The sequence below is a fragment of the Bactrocera oleae genome, chromosome 2, assembly GCF_042242935.1.
Source record: "Bactrocera oleae isolate idBacOlea1 chromosome 2, idBacOlea1, whole genome shotgun sequence".
Classification (NCBI taxonomy): domain Eukaryota; kingdom Metazoa; phylum Arthropoda; class Insecta; order Diptera; family Tephritidae; genus Bactrocera; species Bactrocera oleae.
Window position 1 is genome coordinate 35,726,176 of NC_091536.1, and position 23,899 is coordinate 35,750,074.

Sequence of the window (23,899 nt, forward strand, 5' to 3'; positions counted from 1 at the left end):
AATTCTCCTTTCTGAAGGGAACTTCAGACGAACTCTTCAATTTCTGATTTTTAGCATCGTTGTGAGGAAGCAGCTTGTCGGCAACATGCAAATGCGAAGGGATGGTGGTATGCAGGATTTTCAGTGATCAAATTGTAAAATTGAAATTTTTCTCGTTTTACCGAAACCATTCAAATTCAATTTCATTCATTCATTTTACTTAACTTAATTTTCGCACATATGCGTAGGAAAAAACCAAATGTGGTTGACCAGGCGCACGGAAAAAATAGCGCGGTGCACAGTTATGAACGAACGCACTTTGCTTTGAAGTAGACGCACGTTTGTTGTGAATTAATTTGTTGTCGTTGTAATATGAAATACTTAGAAAATATGGCGCGAGTTTGCTTGAATATTATTGGTTGATGTTGTTTTTTTTTTTGTCACTTGCGCGAATGTTTGATTTTTCACAAAAGGGATATACATACATATGTACATATGTTTACATAAATGAAAATATATTTGGACATGCGAATGAAGGAAAGGCAATTGTTCATTTGAAAGAAGTACACGACTATAGCTGTTTGACTACCCACATCTTTTGATATTGCCTATGGTGCTGCTAGTATAGCAGAATTCCTTATTGCAACATAAAATATTTTCCCTAAGTTCAAATCATATCACAAATAATTTTCTATTCTCTTTTCTATTATTATAAACCTTTTTTTATTACATGACACTGTAATACTAGTTTCATTATTATTTCCCTCATTATTTACATTTTCTTTTCATAAGTCAATTATTTTCCTTTTTATTAATTTAATTTTTTTTCATGCGCATATCAAAGAATATCTGTACATATGTTTGTTTGTTTATTTTTTTTTTTTCAACTTGCCCGTTTTCGAAGTTCCCTTATCGTAATTTACATTTTAGCACAGCTAACATTTGCGCCTTCTCTATTCATTAACATTCTCTGGTCAGTTACTAAAATAAGCAATGATGCTTATTAAGAGTGTGTATAATTTCTAAGTGCAAAGATGCAGTTTTGTTTATAATTAGCGTAAAGCTGCTGTGTGGCGGCGGTTACATCGACTGGCGTTGTAGAACTTTTTCGGTCCACAATAAATTTTCATACTCTCGCAACATGTTGCTACAGAGTATAATAGTTTTGTTCACCTAACGGTTATTTGTATCACCTAAAACTAATTGAGTTAGATATAGGGTTATATATATATGAATGATCAGGATGAAGAGACGAGTTGAAATCCGGGTGACTGTCTGTCCGTCCGTCCGTCCGTCTGTGCAAGCTTAACTTGAGTAAAAAATGAGATATCTTTATGAAACTTGGTATACATGTTTCTTGGTACCGTAAGCTGGTTGCAGATGGGCGTAATCAGTTCACTGCCACGCCCACAAAACGCCATTAATCAAAAACACATAAATTGTCTTAACTAAGCTCCACAATAAGATACAAGGCTGGTATTTGGCACACAGAATCGTATTAGAGAGGGGCATCTGCGGTTAAATTTTTTTTTTAAAGTGGGAGTGGTAAAGATTTTTTAAAGTATCTTAGGATCTGCTTAACTTATTTCAACAAAATTCGGTACATAATATTCTTCTCATATTTCTATGCTATAGTGCTAAAATGAGCGAAATCGGATTACGACCACGCCTATTTCACATATAACACCATTTTAAATTCCATCTTCATTCCATCCATCATCATTCCATTCACTTTCCACTATGCAAATCAAACAACAATGATTGTATCATAACAAGAAATTTTTGTGCCTAAAATGAATGAAATCGAGTGAAAATTTTACCTGGCCCCCATGTAACTAATATTAGGATTTTTGAACATTCGTCTGACTTTACTCCATATGATTGGTGATGGTATGTGAGGTACCTTAATGAAACAGTGGGGGCATTTTATTAGTCTGTGGCCTGTTAGTAGTAAGTCGTATTGGCAAAAATTGATAAAATCGGGTTAATGCTACCCTCTACTTCCATATACTACTTATAATACTTCTCGAATGTCGGTCAGTGAGTATTAAACTTTTTTTATATACAAAATTGCTTCAAAATATGTTCTCTATGCTCAAGTATAGCTGAGCAATGTTAAAATTAATATCTTTCTCTATCCCCAATATATATATGATTTCCGTCTTTCCTCTTGACTTTAAACCGTTCCGGTTGATCAAGATGTGTTATTTTAATGTAATTAAGTAGATAAGTTTTCTTAAAATTTATGTGGTTTGAATGAGGCTGAATTAGAATGAAAATAGTATATACCTTGATCTAAATCTCACGTTCATATAATAAATTTCGGTTCTCTGGTTGACGTTTTCCACCTAAGCTTATAATATAAAATTTAGCCACTTCGGTCGAGTTAATATCACATTCATACTTATGTATATCTCACTTCAAGATGTTTTTTTGTTTTTTTTATATAATTTTCGCTGGCGCAAACTAAAATATAGCAATAAAACTGAGACTTAGTTTATGGCCTTTAATATAAGTCAAGAAGATACCAAATTTGATTGTAATTTAATCACGATTTCATTTAATAATGGATGTTCAATTCTTTTTCAACTTTGCCACACCTGAAGGAATTTCCTGGCGTTTGATTCTTGCGAATTACAAGAGTATAAAATTCTTGGTTCCGCCCTAGTGCCCATTATCGGGTATATATTTACCCTAGCTCCAACATACTTTATGTAAAAAATTCAAACTTCCGTTTGGCTTTATATAAACGTAAAATATTAGATATACAACAGTTTAATGACGAAAATGTGTGAAATCGATCCACGAATTTCCTTGGCATACAAGTACATGTACTACTTATGGTATAATTTATTTCGTTAATTTTATAATTTAATGAAATTAAATGAACAGTTTTAGTTTTAGTGTGGTTTATCGCTGCATATGAATGAAATTGTTCTAGACCTTTGTTTAAACCTTATAACCCTAATATACTGATTTCCGTTCCTTTCGTACAACAGCAACCTCAAATACCTCATATATTATATTAAATCTAACCCCTTTGGTTCAGTTTATATCACATATACCATGTTTGAGTTAAATAGCTCCTTTTTGTTAAAGTTAACATTTCGGAGAAAAAATAGTATCTATCTAAAATATTAATCTATGGTAATTTAATAAGATACCAAATAATAGTCAAATAATAAATGTTGAATTCTTTCGCAACATTTTTATACTTTCGCAACATGTTGCAACAGAGTATAGTTTTGTTCACCAAACGGTTGTTTGCATTCCCTAAAACTAATCGAGACAGATTTCTATATACAAATATTTCTTCTAATATTTGGTGATAATCAGTGGATAAGTATATTTTCTCAGCCTCATGTTGAACTTATAACAAAATATACCAGACAAGAATGTAAAAAAGTTTCTTAGAGTGCTGGACTTTGTATAGAGCAAAAATATCTTTCTAGAAAAAATCGCGTGAATTAAATATTAGTAGTGTAGTATCAAAAGGGCTAAAGATCCTTTTTATGTGGTAGATAAACTGCGACCCCATCGGTTAATATGCTATTATCTATTATTTCAGTTTTGCGACACTTTTTAATACGAAGGTCATGAGGTGAACTGTAAACTCAAGAAAATTACATTTAAGTACTCTTTCGGATTTACCCAGTGCCGTTGGCAGCTTATGAAAGGTTTAGATATTAAGACGGATAGAAGAAAATCTACATACCTGCTCCACATATGTGTGCACCATACTAAATTATATGTAAGTTATTGTTAATTTATGTATGTGCACCAGTATACCATAGTACCCATACACCGAACAGGAAAGGAGTCATAGCAAGGATTCAATTACAGTGAAAGAGAGCAGCACCTAGGATCCAACTTTTCAGACCCGGACGAACGGAATTATATAAGTATTTTCTATATTAAGCCATTTATTATTTATTAATTATTCCAAGAATAAGAAGAAAATCTATATTTCTAAGTCGTCTCCAGAATAGAAGACGTATGAGAGTTCTTCGTGCAAACTGTTTATATAAAGATAGTGAGCAGTCACAAGATACTGTAAGTCACGCTAATCGTAGATTAGATTTAGAGAAACACAACGTCGACAGCTTAGTAGGAGAGGTATGTGGGAAGAAATTTTGAATCAGAGATGTCTTAGACAAAGTCAAGTTCGCCTATGTAGAGATAACGCGGTCAATAGGCAAATTGAAAACGAAAGACAGTCCCAACGAATCCGATTAATGAGAGAAAATAATGTTATAGAAACTGATAATAGTGGCAATTTAACATATTTCAAAAACATTTATTTCCAACATATAAATAAGGGCGCTACTGAAATATGTATTTGCTGCGGCTTATGGTTTTCACACTAAGTTCGCAAATTAAATTTCGAAACTATCGCGCAAGGTCACCCGAATGCTGCATCCGCCTTCTTTTTAATGCAAAAATTTCCTTCAGAAGATGGAAATTACAATTTTGGTGCTACTTGCAAAAATGCGATTGTTAAAAAGAACGTTCCAAAAATATGTTTAGCTAACGGTCTAGACTTTCCTGAAATACCGGATTGTTTGAAAGATTTAACCCCAATTGAAGAACGTCTCATAATACCTAGATTGCCTTTTATGACAATCCGTCCGTTAGGATATCAAGGTCAGAGTTCTCTCAAAGGTTCTGTTGTTAATATACCAATTTCTGTTAACAATATTGTGACATCTCTGCCAAGGTCCTTTGATGAGGCTCATGTGATACAAATTCACTTAAAAAGGCATTTGGAGTACAATCATGATTACATGATCGATACCATACGCCCCGCAAAGATTATGGAAGCTTTGCAATTCTTAGTGAATACCCCTCTGTATCGTGAGCACAATATAGATATTAATGAGAACTGGATTTCAGAATTAAATAACCAAGAAGAAGTTCCGTTTGTTGCATCTGCGGTTGGTTCAATCTTTTCGTGCGCCACAAACTTCTCATGATAATCCCTCAGGTAATAATATTCTCATGGGTCTTTTACCTTCCGAGCTAAGCCCAGGCGGTCAAGAAACTCTTTTGGACAATATTCCTGTCGAAAACTTAGACTATAACCGTTTAGTTATAGCGCCAGGTGAAGGACAAATACCAATTGACATAATTCAAGATAATAATTCAGAAGAGTCGTCATTTGGAACAATATGATATATGTAGCAAAATAATACGTTCTAAAATTCGCCGTTTTGACAGAAGAGCGTGTACCATTCCAAAGTTGTTCTATGATTACAAAAAATTAGAACTGCTACAAATTAAGAATAGTACATCCATTTGCCTTAGAAAGTTTTCAGGCCGCAACCAAGTTACGGCCCAAAATCTATTAAACGAAAACTTTGTTCAAAACCTGATTCAAAACGATGATGGCTAAAAGGTTTTGAAAGGCGTTAGATCCTCTCCTGCGCATTGGGAAGCTGAAAAGAAAAAGGCAATCGCTATGATACTCCAATTTGGGCTTCCAACCTTCTTTATCACTTTATCGGCTGCAGAATCTCAGTGGGTTGAGCTTTTGGTCATCCCCTCTAAAACTGTTGATTTTAAAGATATTTCGGAAGAGGATGCCAACAGTTTAACAACCCAAAATAGATATCGCTTAATTCGGTCAGACGCGGTTACTTGTGCTAGATATTTTGACTACCGCTATCGACAAATTCTTAAGCTTTTTAAAAATAATGCCGGCATTTTTAGAGAGCATTTTGTCACAAATTTCTACTGGAGAGTGGAGTTTCAACAGAGAGGTTCCCCACATGTACACGGCATGTATTGGCTTAATAATGCTCCCAGCATCAACCTTCAAGATCCTCAGACAGATGTCATAAGTTTTATTAACAATTATATTTCACATATGGTTCAGTCAGCCACTTAGAATTATTAGGTATTTTAGGTCAAAAGCATAACCACAGTCGGTCTTGCACTAGGGACATAAGAAGACGACAGTTTTGTCGTTTTGGTATACCATATCCACCAATGCCTTCAACGCAAATACTGTTACCCCTTACAGAAACAAGTCAAAACTCAGAAAGACACAAGGAAAACTTTTTCAAAATTCAAAACGTTTTAAATTCAAATATGACTACAGAAGATATTTCTAATTAAAGAGATTTTGAACATTTTATGTCTGATAGCAGAATAAATATGTCTTTTGATGACTATTTGTTAGCCCTTAGATCAAGTTTACCGAAACCCAAAATTTTTCTAAAAAGAAAATTACAGGATCGTTTTATAAACGCTTATAATCCACTGATTTTGGAACTCCGTAGCGCAAATATGAATATCCAATAAATACTGGATGCATATGCTTGGTGTTCATATATAATTAATTATATTAACAAGTCTAACAGGGGAGTTTCTAGGCTCTTAAATGAAGCTATATCAGAGATAAATGCTGGAAATTATACTGTTAAGCAAAAACTGAAAGATATATGTCAGAAATTTATATCAGGCACAGAAATATCTGCACAAGAAGCAGTATATTGCTGCATTGGGCTCCATCTTTCGGAAGCAAATAATGCAGAAATATTTATGAATACCTCTCGACCTAAGAAAAGTGTTCGAATGGTGAAACCTAGAGCAGAACTTCAGAACCTTCCTTCAGGTTCGACTGAAATATTCGTAGCCGGTATTTTAGACCGTTATGTTCACAGATCCGATCAGTTAGAAACTCTTTGCTAAGCTGATATTAAATCTAGTAACAGAGCACAAGAAAATGATCATAAAGAAGAAGAGAGGGAAGACGATAATATACCAGAAAGCGGGGTTATCATGCCTCTTAAAGACGGTAGCGGTTTTGTTAAGAAATGTACCAAACCTTGTATTTTTCGGTATAGAAGGCTTAACCCAGATTTGGCCAGAGTTGAGTATTTCCGCGATATGGTAATGCTTTACTATCCATGGCGGAATGAACAGCAAGATCTCATTGCAAACGATAATGAGCAGACTTGCATAACACATCGTATTCTATTTGAGGAAAATCAAAGAAAATATGATGTTTTTGAGCAAAGAGAACTTGAAAATGTTCTAGAAAGTCTTTATAATGAAATAGACTTAGAGGAAGGTGCTCAAAATAAATTACCTATAGTCGAAAATGAGTTCAGAGTGTTGGCACTTCCAGAAATAAACCCAAATATAAATTTGCTGGACTTGCATTGTGAAGATTCAACAGATAATGGGACTGAATCTGATTGCAATATTAGACTTATTAAACTACCCCATTTAATTCCAGTTGAGGAATCATTTTCTTTAGTTCAAAGTCTAAATACTAAGCAAAGAACCTATTTGACACATTTGACGCACCACCTAAAAACAAATCTCCCATTTTATGAGTTCATTGGCGGCGGGGCAGGTGTAGGAAAGAGTCGTTTGATATCTGCAATATATCAAGCTCTTAACCATCGTTACAATCCTACACCTGGATCCAAACCAAGTTCCTTAAAAGTTCTTCTTTGCGCACCGACGGGTAAAGCAGCATTCGGAATAGGTGGAATGACCCTTCATTCAATATTCTCTTTACCTGTTAATCAGTTGAATAGAGAGTTGAGGGCACTTAGCAATGACACAGTTAATTCATTGTATTCCAGACTTATCGATTTAAAATTAATCATAATTGATGAAATATCGATGGTAGGTGCTCGTATGTTTAGCTCTGTTGATGCGAGATTAAAACAAATTTTCAAAACAGACAGCCCCTCCGGTGGTATACCGATCATCGCGTTTGGGGATTTGAAGCAACTCTCACCTGTTGAAGATAGGTGGATATTCTCTCCTAATCCCAATGATGCATACAGCACTTTAGTTGGTTCCCCTTTGTGGGAGTAATTTAAATACTTTGAATTAACAGAGATAATAAGGCAACGGGAGGATCAAGCCTTTGCAATTGCATTAAACCATATGCCATCTGGTACTATGACAAATGAGGGCATATCACTCATTAAAACTTGATGAGTTGATTTCGAAGAAGTTCCCGATGATGCCATACATTTATTTTGGTCCAATGAAGAGACAAATAATTTCAATGCCTTTAAGCTCAGTCGAATCCCAACTGAAGCTATCGTTTCAACTGCAAAAGACTCAGTTAAAGGAATTGGTATAAGTGAAAATGAGAATATTTTGGAAAGAGTTAAACTTTTCAAAACTTCTGAAACGCAGGGACAGCCCTATGAATTGACACTTAAAACATCCGACATATATGATTACAGTGAATATAAACACGTGTGATGGCTTAATAGGGCAGCTGGACAACTTATGCGTATTGATTCCATTGTCCCTTTCCAACAATTCTGTGGATTAAATTTTTGGAACCTTCTGTTGGTTTGATAGCACGATCAAAAAAGCCTCATCTTTAGAAAGTTCTTGGACATCAATTGAAAAAGTTTTAAAATCTTTTCAATATGAAAGAAATGAACAAATTTCAATTGAAAGAAATCAGTTTCCAGTTATTCCGGCTGAGGAAATAACTATTCATAAAAGTCAGGGTGCCACATATAATAAAGTTGTAGTTCATACTAGACCCAGAATGGCTAGAGCTTCATTATATGTCGCTTGCAGTACTACTGCAGAAGGTCTATTCATCATAGGAAATTTTATTCCTCTTAACAAATTTTCTGAATCGGATCCTGTATTTAAGGAATTAAGGAAATTGAACACAAATAAAGCTCTGACAACAAGTTTCAGTTTTATGAATTCCCGAACATCAGGACATCAAATTTTATTTCATAATGTTCAGAGTCTTCATGCTCACATTAATGATATAAAAAGCGACTGTTTGATGCTATCTTCAGATATTTTATGTTTTATAGAAACTGGAGTTATCCGTGCGTAAATTTTGATATACCAGGATTTACTCCAATTAACGAACTGAGGATAGATAGCACGGAAACAAGCAACAGAAATAAACGGGGCATTATAATATATGCAAAGCACAGTATTGCTAGCTCTATAGAACCAAAGGCTGTAAAGAAAATTTATTCAGGCCGCAAAGTTTTAGAAGCGCAAAGTTGCAGATGGGCGTAATCGGACCACTGCCACGCCCACAAAACGCCATTAATCAAAAACAAATAAATTGCCATAACTAAGCTCCACAACAAGATACAAGACTCTTATTTGGTACACAGGATACATTAGGGAGGGGCATCTGCAGTTAAAATTTTTTTTTAGTGGGTGTGGTCCCGCCTCTAATAGGTTTAATGTGCATATCTGCTAAACCGCTAATGCTATAATAACAAAATTCACTGGAAGAAAATGTATTTAGCACTTCTATTGACGGTGTGAAAATAGTTGAAATCGGGTGGCAACTCCGCCCACTCCCCATATAACGGTACTGTTAAAAACTACTAAAAGCTTTATAAATCAAGCACTAAACACGCCAGAGACATTAAATTTTATCTCTGGGATGGTATGAGATGACTTTATAGGAACCGCGTTCAAAATAAGACAGTGGGCGTGGCACAGCCCACTTTTAGGTGAAAACCCATATCTTGAGATCTGCTTAACCGATTTCAACCAAATTCGGTGCATAACGTTCTTTTCATGTTTCTATGTCATAGTGCGAAAATCGGACTACAACCACGCCTACTTCCCATATAACACCATTTTAAATTCCATCTGATTCTTTCACTTTCCACTATGCAAATCAGGCAACAATGACTGTATCGTGATAAAACTTGCGTGAATAATGCGATTAAAGTATGCCACCTTGTGGCCAAAAATTGTCTAAATCGAACCAAAACTGTTTAAGCCCCTAAGTACTAAATATGTGGACCCCAGTGCCTATAGTTGACCTTCTACCGAAAATATCAGTCAATCCACAAAGAAATCTCAAACGAGTATACTATTTGACTTTGCGAGAGTATAAAATGTTCGGTTACATCCGAACTTAGCCCTTCCTTACTTGTTTTTATATATTTTTTATTTTTTTGCCGTTATTATCTTCGGCTCGATTTTTGGAAACTCTCTGTTCCTTATTTTTAATATATTTCCTATTTTTAATAATTTTTTATTTATTGGTCCTTTCTAGGAAAGGAAACTCTTCTATTCTGGAGGGTATGGAGTTCAGAATCGCAGAATTGAGTTTATGTTTTCCGTTGGTGTATATTTGTTGTAGTTTTTTTTCTTTTAGTTGTTGTACAAAATTTATTCACTTGTGCATTTTTATTAATTTTAAAGTTTTAGAGAATTCGTCCTTGCATAAGAATATGTTTTAATTATTCACTCGATATTAGAGTTTTTAACATTTAGAAAATTTTCGCGGGGACTCACGCTGTTGGTTTTTTACTTTTTTCCTCCCGAGAGGATACTTGTTTGTTAAGTTTACAGTTTCGACACGCGTCACTGCTATTATCCTTTCGACTAGGGATATTTGATATTTTCGCCCTTTTGTGCACATGTCCCACGTTGTTGGGAGCCAATTAACTTCCCTTTATAAGGAAGTTTAAAAAATATATAAGTTTTTCCGCGAAAATGCGGAAGAAATCAAAAACGATTGTTCCTCCTTACTCTTATATATATATTTTTCTTTATTTCACAATAATGATTAATTCTTACAATACTGAGATTGTCAGTTACAACATTAACTTATTCAGTAATTATTTTTATATTTACTATTGTTTACAATTTAAGAGCGGTCTGAACTGAACGAAAAAGCCTATCAGTTATCTTAATAAGCAAAGATGTTTATTAAGAGGCTGTATAATTGCTACGTGCATAGACACATTTTTTTTATAATTAGCATAAAGCTGCTGTGTGGAGGCTGCCGTTAACTTCACACATACACCGGTGGCACACTAATTAGCACACCCTTACATATTCCAATAGTACTGTTTGGAAATTGACGATAACGGTATTTTTGGATTTTCATTGTGTATTAATAAGTTGTTATTTTGCCGTTCTAAATCCCTCGTTACTGAAAAGGGTTTCAAAGAAATATGAATATATTTTATAAAGGCTTTTGATTCAGATTGGCATTTTTATTTTATATATGGCACACCGTGCCATCAGAAAAGTTTTTCGTAATTCATTTGCTTTAAAGGTTATGAGTTTTCTCTGAGATAAGTTGTAAGTAAAATTTTTAATAGACATCAGTGTGAAATATTGAAAATGGGACGTTCCAAGAGCTCCAGGGAAGAGGAAAGGCGCCTAATATGGAACATGTTCCAGGACGGGAAAAATATTAGTGAAATTGCTCGTATCATTAGAAGTTCGAAGAAAAAGATTCAAAACGCTCTCAGATACTATTGTGAGAATGAAACATTTCCAAATAAAAAGAGATCTAGAAGCAAAAAGACCAGAAAAAGATCTCATTGTTCGGCAGGCGCTTAAAGATCCTTGAAAAGACAATGCGCCCTGCCATAAGTCGAGGTCGGTGATTCAGTGGCTTCAGAACCAGGCAATTCTATTGCTGAATTGGCCTGCCCAGAGGCCAGACCTCAAACCAATTGAAAATTTGTAGGCAATAATAAAAGGGTCATGGCACTGAAACCGAAGACAGTGCACTACTTATGGGCAGTTATTCAACAGGAGTGGCAGAAAATTGCCAATGACATCTGCGCGGATTTGGTGTCATCTATGTCGAGATGATGCTCATCCGTAATTTCCCGAAATAGATACCCAACTAAATACTGAGTAAGTATAAACCCGTATACAAGAAGGATTTAGCAATGTTAAACATTTTGGTTCCAATCACCGACTTATGAGTCTATTTACTTTCGCATACCACATTAGTCTGGAAGAAATGATTCTCTCTAGTGTCTTGGACATACAGACTAAGAGGGAAATGGGTCTGTAGTTCTTAATATAGGAAGAAGGTTTATTAGGCTTATGAATGGAAATAACTAGGGGAATTTTCCATGGTTGAGGATATAGGTATACAAGTATTAAGTATCTTAATAAAGAGGTTGAGAAATCTTTCCTTTAGTGTTGTTCCTTTTAGTGTCAAAAGTGTGGTTTCGAACTCGTTAAGTGTAATATCGGCTTCAATGTGAAGTGCATTTGGAGAAGGAGATGAGTTAAAATAGGTTACATTTTCTATTTGTTTTTTGATTGCGTTAAATGTAGTAGGAAAGTTTGTATCGAAGGAGTATGATGACCAGGTCTCTGGAAATTTTTAAGAGATTTCTTGAGGTATGTAAATAGGTCCTGATAGCGTGTTAATATGAGATATACTAACCCTATGTATGGATCCTGTTAGCATCTTTATATCGGTCCATATTTGTTTCGGATTAGTGATTGGGTTTATATTGGCTGTTAGCTTTTTCAATGATTGCCTTTTAGCCAACCTTAACTCCTTTCTAAAGTTAGCATTAGCCTTTTTATATTTAAATAAATCAGTCAGTTCTGTTGTGTTTGAATGTTGCCCACAAAGACTTTTTCCTGTTTCTGAGAACAGTTGGTAGATTAGACCAATACGGTATTTTTGCTGAAAACCTTTTCGTGTTATTTTGGGGAATGGTAGTTTGAGCTGCAATAATAGTCTTAATAGTATATGCTTCAGCACTTACGTTTTCTCTAGAGCGCGTAGTATTGGATAAATATTATTGAATTTTTCCCAGCCTGCCTTTTCGGTTAGAAGTTTGGACCTTAGGGTAACGTTTTACGATTTCGGGATGGGGAGGGATGTGATTATAGGAAAGTGATCGCTACTGTGAAGGTCATCAAGGGTATGGGATGAGAGTTTGGGTGCTATTGTGGATGAGGCAAGGATAATGTCGGGATGTGTAAAGGTACTATGTGTACAGAAGTGGGTTGCTTTACCATCATTTAGTTCAATAAGATCATTTGAAAGGACTATATCTTCGATGATTTCGCCGTTTTTATTCGCTATCATTTTAACGATTGGTGTAGTGAAATGATTTAGTATATTGTCAAATGCTCTATAGGCAAATTTTTAATGAGGTGGGACGTAGCAATTAACAATTTTGAACTTAAATCCAATTTCTATTTCGATAACTAGGCAAGAGATGGAATTTGCTTATGATTTACGGATTTTTTAATGAAAATTGCAATTTCTTCTTTGACGTTTGAATTTTGTATACTATTGTGGAAGTAACTGTGATATTTATTAGGAGGATAAAGGGTTTCTTGTAGTGATATAATTTCTGGACGTAATTCATTAATAAGGATATTTAAATCGGGGTAGTTTATTAGTAGGCCATTGAAATACCGTTGTAAAATATGCATTATTTACTCTATCATTGCATTACCTGTTGTTAAAGAGGGGAATACTGTAGCTTGAGGTGGGAATATTGTTGGTGATGTTAGTACGGGAGCTTTAAGAGCAATGAGGAGATCATTGCGTGGGCTTAAGAGTCATCGACCGATGATGTTGTTGTTGTATTTGTCTTATTTGCTGTGGTGTAATTGTTTTTGTTTATTTCTTTTTTTGTGTTTCGTTATAACTTGTGGTGGCATGTTGCAATTTCTGTCTGTTTGAATGGTTATTATTTGTTTCATTTGTATAAATTTGGATCATGTTTTGTCAGAAGATGGGTGCTTATCAGAACAATTAATGCAAAAAAAACGATCGCAAGGAGTGGGTTGGTGAGGGGGGTGAGCGCACATGTCGCAAACAGGGGCCTTAGTACATCGACCTAAAATTTGGCAGCTTTTGCACCTCATGGGGTTAGTAAGGCCTAAGATTAGTTGTTATAAAAAAATAACTTTATTTGGAACTAAAAAATAACTTACGTATATTATATTTATAGGAACACGCAACACTTTTGGTTTATCGCACAGAATAACAGCTACATATGTATTTCACAACTTTTCGAAACTCCTATAGAACTGTGTGTTGTCAGTCAGTGCCGTCTTAAACTTAGCTGGGGCCCTTGGGCACATCAGAATTGGAGGCCCTTTTGGGAAGTAAAAAACGCTAATTATACTAACATTTTAAAAATAAGTTTAATCATTTATTAAATTATAGAAAATCAAATAAAGTATGATGTTATAAATATTATGTCATTAATGATATTCGAATGCTGCTGTTTTTTGGTTCTGATTACGATAATGGTTTCTTTCGGGACTTCTGTTGAGCAAAATCTCCTATTATATCATTAAAGTCAATGTTGTGAAGGATATCACTTTCAATGGACATAATTGACAAATTACTTAGTTGTTCTAGTAACATTGTTGTTCGCAATTCATTTTTTATTCTTTTAAGCTGCGAAAAAGACCGCTCTCCACTGCAATTAGTAACCATCAAGCAAAGGAATATTCTTGTAGCAATTTCTATGTTTGGAAAAGTTTCTTCCAATTTATCTGCTTTTATTAAGTTATGTAAATTTGAGATATTTAAATCCGCCGATTGCTTTGCTATGTTTTTTAAATATTGACTTAAATGAAAACATTCTGTTTTGAACTCATCTGCATTTATGCCTTCATGATAATATTTTGCAAATTCTTTGCATTTTTTGGCCAACTCAACAGATTCTATTATTGTTAACTGACAAAGAAAACTAAATCGACTATCAATTTCTTGGTATGCTGCAGAACGTTTTTTTAAATGAGTAATTAATGTGTCAATTATGGGAATGAAAGTATCTACACGAAATTTTTCTTTACCTCTCAACTGTGCCATCTCTGATGATCCTTCAAAAAAAGTAATGCGTGTGCTGCGCATTCTTTCTCTTTCAAATGTGTCTTTGTAGTCAGCATATGGATTTTTTTCTTTAGCAACTGTTTCGTACTGATCAAAATTATCGCGTGCGGTATTGGCATATCTGATCAGAGACTCGTAAAGTTTCGTTACAACGTCCATGGCCATAGTTCTATTCTGTAAACTTAGACTTGTTTTATTCATAATTCCCAAAAGATCATTCCATATTTCCGTTAGAAGAGCAGTCTCAACCTTTTCCATTTTTTTGCTAGGCTTTGGGCTTCCTTTCTAGTGTCTCCTGGTTGATTAATGTCACTTTCGATTGAACACAATGCTTCAGAAATAATAACCATTTTGCAAAGCATTAATAGCGTTGGCACGTGCAGACCATCTAGTTTCTGAAAGAGACTTCAAGACTGTATTTGCACCTAAATGCTCTGTCAAAATTTTCCATCGTTTTGTCGAAGCCGAAAAAAAATTAAACAATTTTTGTACAAATTGAAAGAATGTTACTGCTTCAGTAACACACTCAACAGCCTCAACACCCACTAAATTCAGCGAATGTGCCGCACATGAAACGTAAATCGCAAATTCGCAAACTTCTTTTATTCTTGGCTGAACACCAGAGTACTTTCCAGAAATATTTGACGCATTGTCGTAGCTCTGCCCGCGACAATCTTTTATAGAAATATCACGGCTTTCAAAAAAGTTTACAATGGTATCTGCTATATATTGCGCATTATGTTCATCCATAGGCAAAAATTGCAAAAATCTCTCAATAGGCTGTCCGTCTTTAACGTATCTAACTATGAAAGTCAGTTGGTCAACGTGGGACAGATCTGGTGTAGAATCTACGCTAATAGAGTAGTACTTTGCTGTTTTAAGTTCTTTGACAATGGTTTTCAAAACTTGCTGTCCCATTAAATTAATAAATTCATTACAAATATTTGCCGATAAATATGATGTACTTCCTTTTCCACGATTTCCGCAGTTTTGTATGTGATCAGCAAGAAAAGGATCAAACTCACTAATCAGTTCTAAGCATCCCAAATAATTCCCATTATTTTGCGATCCTAATGTCTCATTATCACCACGAAAAGCAAGACCTCTTGAAGCCAAAAATTTCGCTACTGCAACAATCCTCTTAAGTACATTCTTCCAATAGTTAATTTCTTTATTATATTGGTACAGCAGCTCTGTATCAATTCGTCCAGTAGTTTTCATTCTTGCAACATAATTCATCATAAACTCCCTGTGCTGTAAACTATTCTCATGCTCTATCAATAAGTTACTTATATGCTTCCAATCTTTATATCCATTAGGAGAACTTAAATTATGTCCAGCACCGGTAGTGGTATTAAAAAGACGGCAGCAATAACAGTATACAGATTTCTTTGCTGGTGAATAAAGAAGCCATTTTCTTTCTAAAGACTCACCATTCGTCAATTTACGAATAAAAATATTTTTTGTCAAGCATCTTGTTTTTGTTTTACCATTTGAATCTGGAAAACTAGTAGAAGTTTCGGAGAAGTCACTGTTTATATTTTGGAAAAACTCTGGCCCTTTTCGAATCCAAATATCGCGGACTTTTTCCGGTAAAATGTCGTCACAGTAAGTACCAGGATCAGGAGACACAGACACAGATACATTCTCTAAGCTTGCAGTTATTAATTCACAGTAGGTTGAAGTCGATGGTTTAGCATCTGATGTGTGATTGTCGTTTCCGTGACACGTAACCTCTTTTTCCTGGTAACTTTCAGAGGTACTACTTTTGTCTAGCGGTGATGAGAATTAATAATCTCTCGGCTTATTTGTTTCTTCCGCCGTAAAAAACGAAGTGAGCTTTGGAAGTTTTTCCGTTATTTCTTTTTGAGCTGTATTTTTTTTTCTTTTTTGTGAACCACTTAAATATGTTCTTTTCGACATAATGAAATAATGTTTTAACGAACCACAAACGAACTAATCGAAACTTTTGTTTATCTTACTAAATTTTAAATATGAAATGATGACAAAATAACTCCACTCACTCATAATAACAGACTGAAAGTTCAATACATCATTCGGGGATTCCCCGACCATAGACAATGTCGATATTTATGTTAGGCCTTGTTTAGACGGTGCAGCTTGACTTTTGAATCGGAGTGATTGCGTGAGTGATCGCTAGATGGTGTTCTTAGTAAATTAGGTAGGATGCGTTCGGAAATATTATCAATTTGTACAGTAGGAATAGCCGCACTCATTGATATAATGGCGTAGTATATGCCCACAGTATCTGTGTATAGTGTATAAGCCTTCGTGCGTGTATAATACCTTCTTATAGGGTTACTAATTTGCGAAAAAAAGTAATGTGTCCGACAAAAATGTTTTGAGAATAAATGTGTGAGAAAAATTGTATGTCCTTCGGGGCCCCCCTGAGAAAAGAGGCCCTGGGCACGGGCCCCGTGTGCCCTTATGGTAAAGACGGTATTGTTGTCAGAGACGACAGTACTAAAGCATTCAGCTATATCATTCTTACACATGTCATCAATATAATTTAAAGATATCTCTATTTAACAATAACAATGACGGTCAGTTGATAAGCAAACTGTCCGTCACGAATGACAAAACAAATGTGAGTGTATTGCTAAGCCCATCACCAGTTTCTTGTAGGGTATAGTGCGTATACACGTTCCCACATATAGACATAAACAGTGCGGTGTAGTGACCAAATATACAAAAATGATGTGAAAAAAATATACATAAATATGTATACAGATAAGAATATAACAAAGAGTTTAATGACCAAGAAAGAAAATAAAAAATAAATTTTCGATCATTCACCGTTTTCGCGTCGCTGGTGTTAACTACCCTCGCTCTTAAAATGAAAGCGTTTCTCGCCTTTCATTTCTTGTTCAATATGACGGTGTTGGTCTTTCCTCGTTTTAGTGTGATTGCTCCGATTATAGCGACAACAAAAACGATTGTGTGGTTTCATGAAACCAAGGTATGTTTATGAAACCATTTATGTTTTTAGTTAAATGTGCTTTAAAGGCATTTTATTTTAGATTTTAAACTTTATTTATTTAGATTTAATTACCATAAAATATTGGTTACATTTATAAACTGTGAAACTCATGATGAAGATGGAATTGATAATAGAATAATTGAAAATAAATTAAATGAACGGATCAAAAAGACATAACGATTATAAAATATTGTTTTTAGTTTTTAAAAAGAAACTCTTTAATATGTGTATATCATCTAAATATTGGTTAAGTATTATGGATGTCGTACTCTAAGACACAGGTTCAATAAAAATATTAGTTGGACACCTAGTCTACTTTTATCATTTCCCATTATCATTCCCATTTTCTTAATATAAAATTAAGATTGATGAAGCGATTTTTAGTTCAGACCTGGTCATCATACTCCTCCGGCACAAACTTTCCTTCTACATTTGACGCAATCAAAAAACGAATAGAAAATGTAACCTATTTTAACTCATCACCTTCTCCAAATACACTTCACATTGAAGCCGATATTACACTTAACGAGTTCGAAACCACACTTTTAACCCTAAAAGGAACAAGACTCGGTGCAGACAAAATATATTACCCCATATTAAAAAACATCTCATACTCTCTTGAAGAAAGACTTCTCAACCTCTTTATTAAGATACTTAATACTGGTAAATATCCTAAGCCATGGAAAGTTTCCCAGTTATTTCCATTCATAAACGTAATAAACCTTCTTCCTATATTGAGAACTACAGACCCATTTTCCTCTTAGTTCAAGACACTAGAGAGAAACATTTCTTCCAGACTAATATGTTATGCGAAAGTAAATAGACTCACAAGTCCGTAATTGGAACCAAAATGTTTAACATTGTAAAATCCTTCTTGTATAATCGAAAACTCATCGTATTTGCCAATAACTGCCAATCTCAGCTTTTCAAATTGAACAATGGTATACCTCAGGGTTCACCCAGAGAACTTAAAACAACGAGAAGGTGCAAATTGAATTTTGTATGATGCTCGATTGGTTGGCTGAAAAATTGAGATCAAGGAGTTCACCACTTTCTGTATAGTTTTGCTGTTATTTAACAGAAATGAGAATTTTTAACAACGTTCTCTGACAAAATACGTATCTACCAATATATATTTTTTGCCATATAAACGACTTTTATGGTGAAAAATTGATAAAATATAATTTTTTTGCACAAATGCTACATTGATAAAATGTGAAAGATTATGCAAAAAATTATATTTTACTATTTTCATAATTTTTTAAGTTCAATTGTTACAGAATTAATAATTTATATATGTACATATGTACATCAATATGTTATATTATAAAATATAATAATATATTATCAATTATCAATAAATACATGTGAGCGCACTGCTCTATATGTAAGTATGTATGTACAAATATGCGTATGACCGCGCAAAATAAGTAAAGTACAAAAACAACAATTGTCTCAAATAGCATCAGCCCCCGAAATCAATATGGCAGCCAAATTTACAAATCCTAAATTTGTAGTAAATCACACACCAACAACATTTTCATTCATGAACGCTGGCGCCCAAGCAATAAGCTAAGTCGTTTCATTCATAAAAGCAAACGCCTTACACATCTCCCCGAGCAGGCGTTTGCCAACAAGCGTCTTTTTGCGACGATGGCATAAGCTAGAAATCATAAATTTAACATATTTTTGATGTTCGCTATAGAAAGGAAAAGTGACAACCCTGCAACACAGAAAACAATGACAAAAGTGGCAACAAAGCTTTTGTCGATTTAAAATATTTCACAATTCTAAAATATTTTTCCGTGGCTGGCAAAAATCTTCGTCAATATGTATGCATGTTCATATAAAAACATACATACCTACAATGATTTGTTCGCAAAGCTGTTAGAGCGGCAAGGGAAGCGATGACAATCGGCGAGCGTTCGTTTATTTTTCGGCACATCTCGGATTCTCTACCAACAACACAATGTTGTGACGCTTTGTCGTCGCGTCAGTCCTTCGACAGATTGACTCTGACATAAAAGCAAAAAACCTGTCAACGGAGATTTCACATGAAGTGTTGTTCGCAATTCATTTTTTATTCTTTTAAGCTGCGAAAAAGACCGCTCTCCACTGCAATTAGTAACCATCAAGCAAAGGAATATTCTTGTAGCAATTTCTATGTTTGGAAAAGTTTCTTCCAATTTATCTGCTTTTATTAAGTTATGTAAATTTGAGATATTTAAATCCGCCGATTGCTTTGCTATGTTTTTTAAATATTGACTTAAATGAAAACATTCTGTTTTGAACTCATCTGCATTTATGTCTTCATGATAATATTTTGCAAATTCTTTGCATTTTTTGGTCAACTCAACAGATTCTATTATTGTTAACTGACAAAGAAAACTAAATCGACTATCAATTTCTTGGTATGCTGCAGAACGTTTTTTTAAATGAGTAATTAATGTGTCAATTATGGGAATGAAAGTATCTACACGAAATTTTTCTTTACCTCTCAACTGTGCCATCTCTGATGATCCTTCAAAAAAAGTAATGCGTGTGCTGCGCATTCTTTCTCTTTCAAATGTGTCTTTGTAGTCAGCATATGTCACTTTTCCCTTCTAGAGGGAATATCAGAAATTTGTTCAATTTATGATTTTTAGCTTTTGCCATCGTCGCGAAAAGACGCTTGTAGGCAAACGCATGCTCGGGGAGATGTGTAAGGCGTTTGCTTTTATGAATGAAACGACTTAGCTTGTGCGCCAGCGTTCATGAATGAATATGTTGTTGGTGTGTGATTTACTACAAATTTAGGATTTGTCAATTTGGCTGCCATATTAATTTCTGGTGCTGATGCTATTTGAGACAGTTGTTGTTTTTGTACAACAATGTTTGTATTTTTCCTATTGGCTGACGTACTTACATTTGTACGCTTAAATGTATGTAGATTTGTGTATGAATTACTTATTTTGCGCGGTCATATGCATATTTGTACATACATACTTGCATATAGAGCAGTGCGCTCACATGTATTTATTGATAATTGATAATATATTATTATATTATATAATATAACATATTGATGTACATACTTATGTACATAAATAAATTTTTAATTCTGTAACAACTGAAATTAGAAAATTATGGAAATAGTAAAATATAATTTCTTGCATAATCTTTCACATTTTATCAATGTAGCATTTGTGCAAAAAAATCATAATTTTTCGATTTTTCCTCATAAAAATCGTTTATATGGCAAAAAATAATCATGCATATGTGAAGTGGCATTTGTATTTTTTGTTTTCTCATTCATTTCATTTCATTTTTCTCTTTATATTGGTAGATACGTATTTTGTCAGAGAACGTTGTTAAAAATTCTCATTTCTGTTAAATAACAGCAAAACTATACAGAAAGTGGTGAACTCCTTGATCTCAAATTTTCAGCCAACCAATCGAGCATCATACAAAATTCAATTTGCACCTTCTCATTGTTTTAAGTTCTCTGGTTAAACAGTGGTTGAAAGGTGGGATCGTCAAACCCAGGAGTTCAGACAATGCATCACCAGTGGTATTAGTCTCGAATAAAGACGGGAGACAGTGTCTGTGTTGCGATTATCGACGTTTAAGCGCAACGATGGCTTGCGATAATTTCCCGATGCCAAATATCGACGATGTGATCGAAAATCTACAGGGTACTAATGCTTTGACCATGCTGAATACAATACAATTGACAATACGAATTCCAATAAGTGCCTTTCGGCATATCGAGCTCCCCGGCAGTCTTTTAAAGTTTTATTTCAGGTGTATATCGAGACTTTATACAAGACGATACTGTTGTAGCTTAAATGGACGACTTATATATTCCTTCCAAGGATTATGGTTTGCGGATGAGTAGGACAAGTGTAATTTTCTTATAAGTAAGGAAGACTTTCTGGGCTATGTTATAGAATACGGTTCGATAAAACCATCTAAAGCAGAAACGAAATCGATTAAGAATTTCTCATTGCCACATGAGCAGAACCGCTGTCGCATTTACTCAGGAAGGAAATAAAGTTCGATTTGAGCGATAAGCAGTCGGAGACATTCCAGAAATTAAAGTCAACATTAATCAGCACACCCATCCTTATGCTGTATAACCCAAAAGCGGTGACCGCGGTACATACAGACAAATGCATGACTGGGTACGGATGTTTCAGAAGAGTCCTGACGACCAAGGCTTCCATCCGAAGGATCAGAAGCTGTCGTTGAGTGCTTGAAGAAGCAATCAGCCATGTTTGGAAATCTAAGGCGAGTTATACCGGATAGAGATGCCGCTTTTACATCAAATATATTCAAACAATACTGACGTGGAAATTCAGTATTTGCTGATTGCCACGGGAGTACCTCCAGCTAATGGTCAAGTGGAGGCATGCACCAGATCATCATCCCTATGATAGCAAAATAGGGTAGTGAGAGACCTATCAATTGGTATTGGCGAGTGGATCGTGTGCAGCAGATAATTAATAGTACACCGCCGAGAAGAACCAAGGGATCGCCTTCCGTATCTTGACAGGACTATAAATACGTTTGAAAGGGATTACAACTTTACATGGATTGTTGGAGAAGTCATTGACAAGCTCGATGCAGAAAGGGAAGCAACACGTTAGGAAGGACGAGAGACCATCGATACGATATTAACGAGCTAGTAGGCATTAAGCCAACCCAGTATGGAGCAGGATTAAAACTAAGCGCAAAACTCTTCGGACCATATGAGATTGTGAGAAGGATAGCTCTTGAAAGATACGAGGTTGAGAAGATTGAAGATAATGAAAGATCTAGACGCACAATGACAATTGCTGAATTTATGAAGAACTGGAACCCTTCATTCGAGGCCGAATGAGCAGGCAGGATAACCGAACGTGGGAACGTGTATAGACTACGGACAGCAGAAACTAGATAGGGCGAAATGACAACTACACTGAGTGAATATAACAACTACAAGCGCGGTGGCGCGTTTTCATTAGTCGATGTTATTTCTCCTTTGCGCCTCACACTTAACACAGTCGTATACAGCAGTACATTTCGTCGCTATTCTGTAAAAGATGTGAATACATATATTATATATCAGATAATTGTGTATCGTTTACGGCCGATTTGTGGTTGCGATATCTTTCAAGTTTTAATTGTGTTTGGACTTTGCGTGTTGAAATACTGAATTCTATTACAATTAAATTTGTAACGCACATTAAATTCAAGTATGGTTTGTGTAAAAAAAACACATTGGAAATAACCTTAAATATTTGTTTCGCTTGCGCACTCACCTTTTTGCACTTGTTTGCACTTTCAGTCACCAATTTATTAAAACAAAACGGATACGGTCGGTACGGCTTATAAACAATACGGGCGGAAAATTGTGACGGCTCGATTTGCTAACGAAAAAGAAGTCCACTACTCCAGTGTTACTCCCTTTTGAGTGTTGGGTTGTGTAGAGTTGTGGTGTGATGTGATGTGTATGTGTGGGTGGTCTGAGTGGTGTGATGCCTGCGTGGTGTGATGTCTGCAGGGGTGTTTGTGTGTGTTTGAGTGTGTTAGTGGGTGGAGTCTTCTTGTTGATCGTTGATGTGGTGTGTTGGCGCCCAGTGGCGTGTATGGAGGGGGGAGGCGTAACTTATCTAGCCATCCCGGCCCCCCTAGACAATCATCGTGTATGATGACACAGTCTTCAAGCTTTGGGGCCTTTTCTGGAGTTTTCCATCGGTACCTTTTATGAAGGTCCTTGATGTACTCTTCCTTCCATCGGCGGCTGAAATCATGATGGAGAATTTTGTTTCTTTCCCATCGATTACATAAGGATAGCGACCCCACGCCTGGCTCAGGTATGGCCAGAATGGGTGCTCCTTTAAGAAAATGCCCTGGAGTTAGGGTTGTCTTCATAATTGAATTTATAATTTTCAGCTACTTTTTTTAAGTGGGATTTGAAGATTTTTACAGCTGATTCCCATAAACCACCCATATGAGGAGCGCTTGGGGGGATAAACTGCCAATTAATGCCTTGGAGAGCATACTTCTGAACAATTTCAGGTGATACTTGTTTAATAAAATCCACAAACTTTTTTCCAGTGGCTCTTTGGGCTCCAAAGAAGGTTTTGCCGTTATTGCTCATTAGTTTTGAGGGGAAGCCGCGTCGCCCGAAGAAGCGAGCAAATGCCGCCAGAAAAGCCTCCTTAGTCAGATTTGTACATAACTCGAGGTTCACTGTTTTTGTCGTAAAACAGACAAAGACAGCCACATAGCCTTTCATTATGGTGGGCGACCTTAGCATGGACGCCTTTATTTGAAAAGGCCCAGCA

At 35.3% G+C, this 23,899-nt stretch overlaps 1 protein-coding gene and 1 pseudogene across 3 annotated transcripts in view; both read right to left on the bottom strand.

Annotated features, from left to right (window-relative positions):
- LOC118680071 (trypsin-1) overlaps positions 1 to 23,899 on the bottom strand; it is a 283,757-nt gene that overhangs the window by 52,526 nt on the left and 207,332 nt on the right. The window lies entirely within an intron of this gene.
- On the bottom strand, positions 14,423 to 16,615 carry LOC138855838 (zinc finger MYM-type protein 1-like; annotated as a pseudogene).